The sequence below is a fragment of the Chenopodium album genome, chromosome 14 (genome assembly GCF_948465745.1).
Source record: "Chenopodium album chromosome 14, dcCheAlbu1.1, whole genome shotgun sequence".
NCBI classification, from domain to species: domain Eukaryota; kingdom Viridiplantae; phylum Streptophyta; class Magnoliopsida; order Caryophyllales; family Amaranthaceae; genus Chenopodium; species Chenopodium album.
In genome coordinates this window covers 8,685,873-8,700,036 of record NC_137847.1, presented here as the reverse complement: position 1 = coordinate 8,700,036, position 14,164 = coordinate 8,685,873, and positions in this window count along the sequence as shown.

Below are 14,164 nucleotides of genomic sequence, written 5' to 3'. Positions count from 1 at the left end.
CGAACCCATACTTTAGAATTTCTGGATACGCCACTAAAAGCACTTGTGGCAAATAATATGAGGTATTTTATAATCTAGCTTGAAAGAGACGAGTAAACTTAATGAAGAAGGTAATCAAACTACATAAAAAATTCAAATGATAAAGTAAAAGACTTATTTAGAGGCATAAAATCGAAAGGTGGCCTGCAATTGCATCATGCAAATTCCAATTTATACGGTAAAATGAGAGAAAAGCATCTCCTCTTTATAAAAAACAAATAATAAACACACCAAATTCACATTTTACAATGCATAAATGAAGTATGACAACTTTTATTGTTGTTTTTTTCACAAGTTGTGCAACAGAACAATTAACCTCTCTTTCCAATAAACTACCCCTTCATGGAGTACATTCATTCATTCTTTCTTCTTCTAAACTCATTGGACCATTCAAACATTTTACATTGCTTTGTGAGACACAACGATTATATCTTCTCCAATTTCATACTTCATTTAATTGTTCTTTCCCTAGGTGTTCTTCATTTAATAATTAGGTTATGATACATATAGTTTTACTTCGTAACACACTCTGAATACTTTCAATAGTTTGACCATATATATGGCAATTTTACAGCAAACCTAAGTAAAATTGATTATATAGAGTACAAGGTATTTAGAAAATATACTATGCATTTAATCCAATATTCAATTTTATATACTCCCTTCATCCCTTAATATATAGCCTCTTTATCTTTATTATGTGAGTAATAAATGCTAGAAAGAGGCTTTGTATTAAGGGACGGAGGGAGTATTAATAAGAAAGTTTGGTTAATGTTGATGAATAAATCGTAAAAATTCATACTATTGCAAGTATTCAAGAACATATGGTGTATTGAGGAAAAATTTTGGTACACTCAGTGTATGAACATAATTTGCTATGCTCTACTCACTAGGAGCTGTTCCAAAATAAATTCCATAATTATTACTCACATCCAGTTCTACTAAACAAACTTTTTGCTTTGCCCTTGACGTTTGTTCTTGGTAGTGGTTTGGATTCCGCCGGTGAGGTTTTCTTTCAGGTTCTCGCTGCCTTCTGTTGTCTCACGTATGTGTGTGTGTTTGTTTTCTTTTAGTTGTTCTTGGTTTATCTTAGTTTAGTCATGTTGTTCTTATATAAGTTTCTTATTTTGTTGAGTTTGTTTGTTAATAATTCTCTTCCTTTGCTTGTTCATGAGTTAGAGATGCATAGAGTAGCACTAGTTATGGAGGGTTACGAAGTGTTGTCGTTGTTCTTGGAACCTTGTTGGTCGGTTTTAGGGGTTGAAAGGTTAAGCAATCCCTTAGCTTGCTAGTTTGATTGGTGGTCCTATTAGTTGCTTGTTGGGGGTGGGATCGTGATATGGGGGGTTGTCATGTTGCATGTGTGGCTTCCCTCTTTAATAGTTTGGGCAATGTCCTCTATGTTTGTGCTGTTTTCCAGAGGCTAGCGGTATTTATATATGCAAGCTTTCCCTGCAGTTGGAGTTTGCATGGAGATGGTAAGTTTGAGGGGAGAGGTTTGTTTGCTTGTCTTGTTGCTTTTTGGTTGCGCGATGATTTGGGTCTTCATTCACTGACTATCATCCCAGTATCGGTGTTGGTGTTGGTGTTGATGATGACAACGACATTAAAATTTTCAATCTGGAAGGAGGCTCCCCATCTTTAATGTTTGGGATAAGCAAAGTCCTCCATTTTCTTGCATTCTATATAGGTAGGAAAGAAACCTGCATTTTGGTGTAAGGTTTCTCTTGGCAGAGTCGTAGAAAAATTCAACTATCGTGGTTTGGTTCCCGGACTCTTAGGAGGTGGCTATGCTTTTCCATCCCTAGGAGTGGAGTCTGTGATGGGTCTTTTTTTCGACAACAGGGTGCTTTTGACTTTCGGGCGTATTGTCACTACACTGCTTCCACCGGGATTTTGCATAGGTATTATGGCAAGTTTCGGTTCCCTTCTTTAGTGTTTGGTGGCATTATCTGTCCTTCTCCAAGGTTTTGGTTCGTTTGGCAACTTTTGATCCAAGAAAAGGTTTTTGTAAGAACCTTTTAGGTTTTCTAGGTTCCGAGGTATTTGGTATGATGTACAAGGGTGTAATCATTTACTTCGATTTCCCTCTACTGGTTTAGCTAAGTGGGTTTTGTTGTTTTTAGTGTGTCTTATTTTAGATCCTTAGGTTGTAATTTGCCCTTTATTTATGAAGTTCTCCCTGTTAAAAAAATAAATAAATAAAAAAAAATTGCATATTATTGGAGATTCCTAAGAAGTAAGAAGTTAATGTTTGTACGTGTAAATAACATAACCAAATGATTACTAAAAGTAGAAATATTCAACATTAAATTGTTGATTGACATGAAATATTGACTTAAAACTACTAAATATATTCTAACCGATCATTATAACATACTTCGTATCACTCTTTCTCTACGGGACTCATGTTTATTACTCGTACATGATAGAGAGATTCCAAAGGAAATTTCATCCATCTTCTAATCAATCACCTCAAACTAAGTCTATTCATCAAGTTTTCTTAATATGAGGGCTAGGATTAGTCTGAGATTAGAAATGACAATTTAGGTTGCTTCATTTTCTTTCATTATGAAATACCTTAAACTTGACAACTTAAATTTAAGAAGCAAGTTAATATTGTGGTGGACGATACCAAACATTGACAAACATTGTCGCTCAATAGGAGATTCAAACGTGTTTTTGAGAAGCAAATATGTATTTGGTGGGTCATAAATTTAGCGACCTTATAATCTCTTCTAAGATTAACTCTCAAAAAAAAATTCTAACTTCTCACTATACATGTTTGACACTTCTGTTTTTAGACTCCACGCATTAAATGTTTCAACTCTATTTTACGTACACACCTAATCATTATTTAAGGTAGTTCAATGAAACTACAAACACACTATTAGTTATGTACACGTATGCTTAAGATTTAACTCGGCTTCATTAAGAGTAAGAAGGAGGAATCAAATGCATCATAAAAATTAAACAATTAACATCATCTTCCATCCACATATACACATTAATAAATGTATAGCACTATATATAACATGATTTGGTGACACCATAATTCACGGTTAAAAAATGATAAAAATTAGTGGGATCTTGGCTTACAATTAAGTAAGTCAAATTCATGTGCAATTTTTTTTTATTTTTAAAATAAATTCATGTGCAAATACTCTATCTATATAAAGAAAATTCAGGCATTGAATTAAATTGAAAGATTTGACATAAAATGAATCTCCAAAACTTTTTATAATTGGGGATTTAGAAGTGTGGATGCTAGTTGTAAATCCACTAAAATTAGTAGCCCGTATTTTGTGCTGAATTAAGCACACATGATTATTATTTGACATAACGCATTAATGCGTACCGCAACTCTTATGTCGTGTACTTGTAAATTGGCAATTGACATCGTATGTATCATTGTTTTTTGTTTTTTTTTTTTTTTTTTGAAACAATGTATCATTGTTAAATGTTAATTTATCATTATGTACTTTGATATAATTATTAATCAATAGTAATTGATTGGGTTAGTCAAATCAAGTTTTAATTGTGTCACCGTCGAATGTTCATTGTTTTCATCACGGGTTATAGAAACAAAATAGTTAGCCTTGATCTTGAACTAACTTTCCAATGAATTTGAATGATCACTTAATAGAGTGAAGTTATTGAATGATGTGTAGTCATTTTCATTTTTTAACGTTTGAATGTTGAAAATTGAATGTGAATAGAAGGTATTCAAAGTGAAACACTTTTTAAGCATTGGATCTCTTAAGTGAAACAATTTTTAACATTGGCAATCAAATTTGATTTTCTTTATTTTCATAATATAATGAAGAATTTATTTAAAAAAATACTACATTTGTAAATTGAGCATCAATAGACTTATCGTTCTTGAACTAAAGTTCTCGAAGGTTAAAACAAGTTTAATTTAGTTAAGTTCAATTAATGCGTAAAAAAAAAATCAATTAAGAATTAATAAAAAGGCTATTAAAGTTCAATCTACAACTATTAACTATTAGTCGCTAGGATTTCGAGGGGGGCGCGACCGGTGGTTTTACAGGGAGAGGGATGGCTTTTTAGGGTTTTCGGTGTTGTGGAATAGTTTTTCGGCTGGGGACAAGGGGAGCTTAGCGAGCGGCGACGAGTGACGACAAGGGGAAGGGGAGGTGCGGCTAAGGGTTGGGGAAGAGCGGTGGTGCAGTGGCTGGGTTTTCCAATAGTGTGGCTAGGTATGAGGGTAGTGGTGTAGTGGTGGCTAAGGAAAGGAAATGTAAAAGGCTAGAATTAGTGGGAAATCATTGCAGAATAGATTTGGATAAATTCAAAAATAACAGTAGGTAAAGAGAATAAGAAAAAGTGACAAAAAAACAACAACAAAGGGAATGAGGCTTGTTCATTTTCTTTCCCCTTGTTATTAACTCCAACCAAATGACCCCTTAGTTTATTTTATTTTCTTTTGTTGTTGTAATTTGGCTTCGAGTTTTCTCCTTGAGATAGGGAAACCTATAGCCCCTTTTGGTCTTTCCTCATATATTAGTTTATTTTCTTTTCTTTTTTGGTTGTACTTTGACTTCAAATTCTCTTTTTAAAATGGGGTAATCATTAGCTACTTTTAGTGTTTTTATGTAACAGGAAACCATTAACACCGTGTACCTTTCTTTTCTAAAAGAAAATAATTCAGAAAAAAACTAACATAACATATAAATAATACAAAGTTAAAATGTTGTGAGTATGACTAAGACACTAGTAATTTGTATTATCTATAGCGAAAATTAAGGAAGTCATTGTTAAAAAAAAAAGGGTGGGTAAAGTAGCATTTGTGTGGGGTTGCGGTGTCCGTTAATCCACCCATAACGCCCTCGAGAGAGAAGGCTTTGATAGTCAAAAGGAGAAAATAATTGGCATACCAATGACCAGCTTCTTTGAGTCGGTGTGTATGACAACAACAAAGATGTATTCATTCTTAAACATATAGCCGTTACACTTTGATAAAGACGGGAGTTCCATGCGTTAAGTCCACAATTCTATGTCAATCCTAACCTCCCAATTTGTCTTCTTGTTAATGCTAACCTTAAAATCTCGCCTTTCTTTCCGGAGAGTGTTATTGGAACTTATTTAAACTCAATAAATCTATTCAAATTTAATTTTTTTTTTTTTTTTTTTTTTTTTTTTTCCGAAGAGTGTTAATGCTAACCTTAAATGAATTTAATTGAACTTACAGTAGAACTTATAAAAGAATATTAGGATTTTTTCAATTATATACTACTTCCGTTTTATGTTTCATTTATCATACTTGCCAATATATAACTTTATTAACGATTAATATCTCTAATTAGTAACATTATAAATTATAAAAAGTATATTTAGAAAATTTTCTAACTAAATCTCAATTGACTTTGTATTAAGCTAGTCAAAGTATAATTTATAAATGGTGGGAAAATCAAAGTGTGTCAACTAAAAAAATCCGAGAAAATGTTAATTTGGGTACTCAGTACTCACTATTGAATATTATTTGAGTTTATTAAACTTTTAACCAAACTTATTTTCCTAAAAGTCATATTGTAAACTGAATTTGGATTATACAGTGAAAAGAATAGATGGAAGAAGAGGTAATTAAAAATCTTGTACGAATGACAATTATCAAGACAAAACTATAACTACATACGAGTATTAAACTAATTATGTACTTTAATCACATAAAATAAGAAAAGATGAATATTTGGATTCTAACATTAAAGTACAAAATAATTCATAATTAGTTTACCTTATTTAAGTTTTTTGATTTTTTTTTTTTTTTTTGAGAAAGCATAAATCATAATTGCATAATTCAAGGTAGATATTTCCTTATTTAGAGTCGTGTCATCAATCCACAACCAATTAATTCCAAAAAAAATTAAGTTAAAAATAGAACATATTCAATATGGGTATATCTTTTTGAAACACCCAAAATAGTATATGGGACTAACATTATGAAATGGAGGGAGTAGCATAATCAGAGTCTAGTGTGATAATGAAGCAATTTGCCTATATTAATTTCTCTACGTATTCTATTCATTTTTTATTTTGTGTGTTTGTGGGTGGGTCAGTGTGTGTTCCATTATAAGTACTGTATTTATTTGGTCGATTGATCACGATTAATAGTGCGGGTGGAAAAAGTTTAAGGAATATCTTGAATTGATGAGCATTGTTCATATTTATTAAATTGAGTTCAAGTGAGATGAACTTATTAGATAAAAAAAAAATTAATTTATTGATCGTAGATGAGTTAATAATAATATACGTAGTACAAATTAGCAAGGTGCATGTTTCAGTGCGTAGTTAAATTACTACAGTTAAAGATTAGTATCATTTGAAACATCAATGTTTCAATAATTTGATTTATTAGGGGCAAACATGATCGAATCAATGCAAGTGAGTATTAACATGTTCAATATATATAAACTTCCTTAGTTACACTTTGAGAGCGAGGAGAAAGGGTAAGGAATTCCCACCCTCAAAAGTGTCTCTAGCGGAGATTGAACCCCAACCTCAAGGTTGAAAAGTGACAATCTTACCACTAAACCAAGCTTAGCTTGATATTTGGAGTGTTTTATATATTTCTAATACTATTGACAATATAAAAACATGGGTACATTCTATATATATAAAAGAAATTTATTTCATTATGATGACTAAAGAGTCTAATTATGAGAGGATAGATGTTGATCCTTATATTTTATATTTTTTTACTTTAAATCTAAGATGCATGTATACTTCATGAGGGGTTGTGTCAATAATTTTAGTACGTGTTAAGTTAATTGGTGTCATTAAGTGTAATATTGCCTTTTTCCTTAAGTATAAAGACCTGACCCTAATACATTTTCTTTTGATGTAAATAGATGCATAGAATCTGTTTTCCCTAAAATTGATACAATGCTCACTTAGCTTTTCCCTATCTGCATCGAATAAGGCTAACTTTAGTTCGTAAAGTTGCATCGTAAATATTCAAAACATTTGCGTATAATAACAAAGACAATCTTCACTCATACACTCCCGTGTTCCATCACCAAAACATATTAATTGATTGGCTTTATTTTATTCCACTAAGTTTCTTGCCATTCCTTTTTCATTTTATTTGGAACTTATTAAAATAGTTTTTATTGATTTTTCCTCCGAAGCACTAGATTATCAATCATAAACACTTGCTTCTCTCTTCTTTCACAACTTACCCCTCAACATCTAATCATCATTATTGTAAACTCTTTATGCATTTCTGAACCATAAAAAGTGATGAATATATACTAATTTACTTAGAGCACATGGAAAACAAAATAATAATTGAGAGAATATGAATGAAATGAGGAATAATAAGTAGATAAGAATTTTCTAAGTTATGAATATTCAAAATGTGAAAGATAACAATGTGAATCATAACACAGACACATAAGTGACACAACTTACCCTTTAATATTAACCCTGGCCTATTCTAGAACACCCATGTTTGTTTAAAGACTTTTGTGGCATTCTAGTATTGATTCAAGATATAACATCAATCTTGTTCCCTTTAAGATCATTAAGTTCCTACGTACCTTTTGCATATTTGTCATCCTTGCATTGTTGCATCTCCAAATGCTTTTATGTGGCTTACTTACAAGAACTTGCTCAAGGAGATTGATTGATCGAGTTGAACTTTGCTTTATAATTTGGAACTTGATTCTATTGATTTTCAAGTTTCTCACCATGATGTGATGTAGGTAGATGTTGCTGATTGACTTTCTCCATCAGGCGCTTTCCTAAACTTTACACTAATCACCATTTGCTTATAATCATCAAAACCATATTATCTCAATAGTGATTTGGGTATTTCTACCCCGCCACTTGGCATAATGTGAGCGTGTCACGTGTCACTTGGGAAGGCCACCAAATGGACCTCTCAGGGGATGACACGTGTCAAACAGATATCCCCTCAGGAATTGGTGACCTTTAAGGCCCAATTCCCGAGGCAGCTGCGAAACGACGCAGCCTAAATCCCTAGGTCATCAAACCCTAAGGTAGGGCACACTTTTCTAGGACCCTATAAATAGGGAGATTCCCCTATTTATTGGGCCACGTCTTAATCATTACATCATTTATTGCTCTCGAAAACAGAGAACACCTGATCTCGGAATCCGAGAAGATATTTACTTTTCGCACGTTTTACTCTGAACCCGTACTAACTTAACCTTCGGAGACGGACCTCCGAACATCCAGAACTCTGTTGTTTTGCAGGTACAAGCGGCTTCGTTGGATCCAGTTTTCGAGTTGTAACTCTCCCAAGGGACACAAAAACACCCGAAACATTTGGCGCCGTCTGTGGGGAGAGTACCTCAAAGATGGTTTCACAAGAACCTGTACCGCCCCCAGAGACAAACCGGCCTCCGGTTGATGGAGAGGTCCATTCGGACCATGACTCTAGTGACGACTATGAAGTCGAAACCTATGTGGCCCCTGATGGGTCACTAATCTCTAAACGCATCTGTCCCAAAGACAGATGGGAGCGGAGCATTGACCAGGCGTGTAATACCCCGTATTTTTGAAACGTATTTCTAGTTATTTAATTAATTAAAATTCTCTTAAAAAGGGTATTTTACTAATTTATTTTACTATTTGAATTTTGGAGCCAAAATAATATTTGAATTTTGGCGCCAAAAGTATTTTAAAAACTCAATTAATATTTTTGGATTTTGGATAAGATTTATTATCCATTTATTTTATTTTAAAAAGCGGATTATTTATATATATTTCAGATATTTTAACTAATCAAAATTATATTTTAATTATTTAATTAGGAGGTCCGAATTTCCTAGAATAATAAGCTATGATTTTTGGATTTTCTAAGTGTAGAAAATATGATTTTCTTAGTGAATTTATTTAGTGAATAATTGGTATTTTCTTAATTAGTTATTTTATACAATAAATATTATTTACACAATTATTTTTAATTCCTTAAAACTAGCAAATTAATTCCCTAAATATCTAAAGGGAGGTCTAAAAATATGAGCTTAGGAAAGCTCAAATTTTCGACCACCATGATGGATTTTTGGGTGATTTATTTTGGTAAATCGTATTTTCAATTATCTCCTCAAAATCTCTTATTTTCCTTAATTTTATTTTTCCATCTCACAAAGATTTAATCATCTTATTTTCCTACCTTATTTCATCTTTGATTATTCCCCAAGTAATCTCTTCTGCCATATTATTTTCATGACAAACACACTTTCCTAAATTCTATTATTCTTAATCACCTTAATATCAAAAGTTTCCATATTTCTTTATTCATTTCTCCAAGTAATTCCTTACTTCTTTTTACCATAATTCTTCTTACATTCTCCTACCATAATTCCCTCATTCATGAGCCTATAAATACCCCTTCATACCTCTCATATTCTTCACACCAAAACACAATTCATTTCTTCTCTCTTATTCTTCTTTTCCCTAAACCTTTTCATATTTTTCTTCTCCTCTTTTCATATAAATATTATCCCGTATACCTTTGAAGTCAGTTTTCGAGCACTTCTGTTCAGTTTTGGGGTTTTGCTATTTCACAGAAAATTGTTCCTCTCAAAAAATCCTTGAGGTTAGGCTCAAGAATCACCCAATTCGGAGTTATATTGAAGGAGTTATGACCTCTGCAAGTTCTGCCTATTCTTTCCAACGAAAATTCAATTCTCTTTAATCCTATTCCTTTATCTTCTTCATGGTTAGTTTTCTAAAATACAAATACCTATTTCAAAACTATAATTTTATATTAAAGTATTATTTTAAAAGAGTTTTATAGTCCATGCACATTAGATTTGAGTTTATGTTGTGATAATCTTATGGTTATGTTATTTGCAAGGTGTATTCGTAATTGAACTTTGAAAGTGCGAACTGTTGCTTGATATTCGGAATCAAGTTCTTGAGGTTCTTTTTGTATGGTTTTTCTAGCAAAGATCAAGGTATTAGGTGGCTAGATACCTTTGAAACTGATTGGTTTGAATGGTTTGAATAACATGTTTTATATGATTTTATTGGTGATTGAATTAAATTGATTTGAATTATGTTTGGAGGTATTGATTTTAATATTTAATTTGTTTTAATAAAAGGTATTTTGAATGATTGATTTTTAAATCATGTTTTGAATGGTTTGAATTACTTGTCATGTTTAAATAAAGGAATTGATTTTAAAAGGTTTGTTAAATTAAATAAAAGGTTTTTCAAGGAAGAGTTATTGATTTTGAAAAGTTATTAATATGAGATTTTATTCTCAAGTATCTATTTAAAAGGTTTTGATTTTGAAAGTATGTGGAATTATTAAAAAGGAGTTTGAACTATATTGGAATTTATTGAATATTAAAAGGATTTATTGAACCATTGAATTATTATTATTATTAATGCTTTATAAGCTTGTTGGTAATCCCACTATGCGGATCTGGTTTATTGATAAGGCCTTGGACTTTGTATGACCGGGTCTTTCCTCAAGAATAGCCTTGTAATATAAGGAGACTAGCTTGGGGGGTGTGCACACTTGGGTGAGGAATTGGATTAAAAGAAATTGGTTCTTAATAAAGGAATTGGTTTTATTAACTATTATTTTGAATATTGAATCATTGGAATCGGTTTTGGAATAATGAGTTTGGAATTTATTGGATTAATTATTGGAATTGATTTTTAAAGCATGTTTGCAAATAAATTGAGTTTACATTATCTTGCACTTATCGTACTTAGCATAATTTGCTAATCCGTATTTCTTATTTGTTTTGGTTCGCCCCGTTTACCGTAATGGTAATCAGTGTTGACTATTTTCAGGTGGAGTCATGAATGAGCATATGGGAGTCCCGGGATTTGCTTCTCCTAGTTTAGGAATGTTGGTCTTGTCTTTATTTTGAGTACTCATAACAATGTTACTATTTTTATAAGTATTAATAAAAGAAAGAATACTAATGCTTTCGCTGCAAAGTATTAGTTTTTATTTAGTAAGTTTTGAGTAGCCTTGCGTAATTACGCGGCGGTAATCCGCCTAAGTCTATCTTTACGGTATAATTAAATGTATTATACTAGTATTTCCGTAGAGGGAGATTTTGGGGTGTTACAAGGCGGGTATAAGCAAACCCTCTAGATAGCCGTTTGATCAGATGCAGGCTGTAGGATCAGCCCCAATCACCCGAGACGAGCTCATGAAATTCATGACAAGTTTCAAGGGTGAAATCAAGGAATTGATCACCAAAAGGACGGCTGCTCCGAGGAAAGAACAGTCGGCCAAAAAACCAGCTCTGGCTAAGAAAGCAAAGTCAGTCAAGGACCGACATCCTACCCCTCACCTTACTACGCAAGAGAAGGCTTGGCCCCTGATTGATCTTTCCAAGCTCCATTTCCCAGAAGTGGCAAAGTGAAAGGTCATTCGGCATGTGCAGCCGGACGACAGCAAAAAGACCTTTTCTAATGCTCGACATTACATTGAGTAAAAGACGAACCAGCAGCTGTCTGAGTCGACATCCACGTCGACTTACCCAGATAGCTTCAAGAATACCTCAGTGAGGAATTCACAATCTGTACATGGGACTCTGTCAGGCTGCCCCTCCGTCCACACGGGTCCCTATGTAACCAATTTGGCACAGTATGTGGCCCAGCCATTATATAAGCCCCCTGCTTTGCCCTACATCCAGCCTGCCTTCTTCGGAGGGCAGACAACATTTAATTACCAGCCTATGGACTGACAGCTTCGGCTGCAAAACGTTGGAGAACAACCCTATGCGTTCTCTAGGGAGATAGCTGAGGCCGAACAGTCGGCCAAGGTGAAAAATGTGTTTGTAGGAACCTATGACGGTACCTCCAACCCAGAAGATCACCTTCTGGCATACACTCACCTCATGTATCTACAGGGGTTGGATGATGCCGCTTGGTGTCGCTGCTTCCCACTTAGTTACCCTTAAGGGCATAACCCAACAGTGGTTCGGCAACCTGCCAACTGGATGCATAAACAGCTTCAAGACGCTTGCGTTCTTGTTTTCTTCCAACTTCGATCTCTATGAATATCTCTGTAAAGAAAACAAGTCTCAATCTGAGCAATGTGCAGCAGGGAGATAGAAAATGATTGCGCTCCTACGTTAGGCGGTTCAATCTGGTGAGAATCTAGATTCAAGGGCTGTCTGACGAGGTAGCCTATACAGACTTTTTCAAGGGTCTGAAGAATGGGTCGACTTTCAAGTTCGACCTCGTCCACAAGAAAATTTTTACCCTCCAGGGAGCCTTGATGAAGGCGGAAGCCTACATACAGGCGACTGAACTCTGCTCCTAAAATAAGCAGTCGGACTCTAAAAGGTCTGACAAGCAGAAGGAGAGTCGACCTGCTCAGCCTTCTCAAAAGCCTGAAGAGAGCAAGAGGAAAAAAGAGATCTGGGCGGCTGATAAATCTGATCAACTGCTCCAAAAAAAAAGAAAGAATTTAAACCGTACGTTCCAAGGTACGGGTTTAACAAGGACATCTACTCCATTCTCATGGAGATAAGGGATCGGCTAACCTTAGAGAAGCCAAATCCAATGAAAGGTTCCGTTGAATATCGGAACAAAAACAAACACTTTCACTACCATGAGGACGTCGGCCATGACACTTACGACTGTTACAGCCTCAAGCGGACGCTTGATTGTCTGACCGACAAGGGAGTGCTGAATTCTTATGTGAAGTCCAAAGTGACTTCCAAAGTGAATCCGGGGCAATCCTCCAAAAAGACTCCCCAGCCTGCTGGTAGTTCGGACACCGATGAGGAGCTGGTCTACACTATAGCAGACGGATTCGCTGGAGGTGGCCCGACCATGCGGGGCACCAAGGATCATCTGAGAAAGATGATCAATTCTGTTGAAGAGGGACAGGCGTCTGGCACCACCGCCTTCCCAGAAGTTGTCATCACTGAGAAGGATCGAGGCAAAGTCCGTCGGCCACATGATGACCCTGTGGTCATCGAGTGCAAAGTGGCCAACCAACTGGTTAGCCGCATTTTGATTGACACATGTAACTCCTCTGACATCATCAGCTACAAGTGTCTTTCCAAGCTCAAATATAAGCTGGATAGCATGCATGATGTCTCCCATCCCCTTGTTGGGTTTGGGGGAGGAGTGGTGCACCCAGTTGGACGGATAGATCTCCCTATCCGGCTAGGAGAAAAGGGCAAAGGGCGGCACATGACCGTCCGGTTTTGGTGGTCAAAGAGTTGATCGCATATAACCTCATTCTTGGCCGACCCACTCTGAACGAGTGCAAGGCCGTCATCATCCCATCTCTCATGTTGCTCAAGTATGAGAGGGATGATGGCTCTGTTGGCTCCCTGAACGGAGATCAGAAGACGGCCAGAGAATGCTATCTCTCGAACGTCAAACCCGTGGCCGCAGCAGCTGGACAGGGGAAGGAGCCAATAGACCTTGATGATATCAAGGATGATCATCCAGCCTCACCAGCCGCAAAGAAAAGAAACATTGATCAGCTGGTGGTGGTCAAGAAAGAAAAGCAATATCAATCACTGACCGGGGAACGGTCAAACGACCTCCGTTCCCAGCCGGATGGTGAGCACATTGATATTCCTCTGGACGACAGCCGTTCAGAGCGAACTGTTAAGGTGGGGACGGTTGCTTTTGCGAAGATGGGTGTAGACTTGCACCATCTGCTGAAAGAATTCAAAGACATTTTTGCCTTTGAAGTGGAAGAGATACCAGGCATCAGTCCGGATCTTGCTGTCCACAAACTCACCGTGGATCCAAAAAAGAAGCCTATTCGGAAAAATAAAAGAAATCACGGTGAGAAGAGAATTCAGGCGACAGCTGCCGAAGTAAAAAAGTTGTTAAACGCTGGGTTCATTTGGCCATGTAACTTCCCTGACTGGGTTACGAATGTTGTGCTTGTGAAGAAGCCGAATGGTACCTGGCGCATGTGTGTTGATTACACCGACTTGAACAGAGCATGTTCGAAGGATAGTTATCCACTCCCAAAGATCGACAGTCTGGTCGACTCTACATCCGGACATGCCCTGATGAGCTTTATGGACGCCTACTCAGGCTTTCATCGGATTCCCCTGTGGAAAAAAGATCAAGAAAAGACGGCATTCGTCACTGATCAAGGGTTATTCTGCTACACTGTGATGCCATT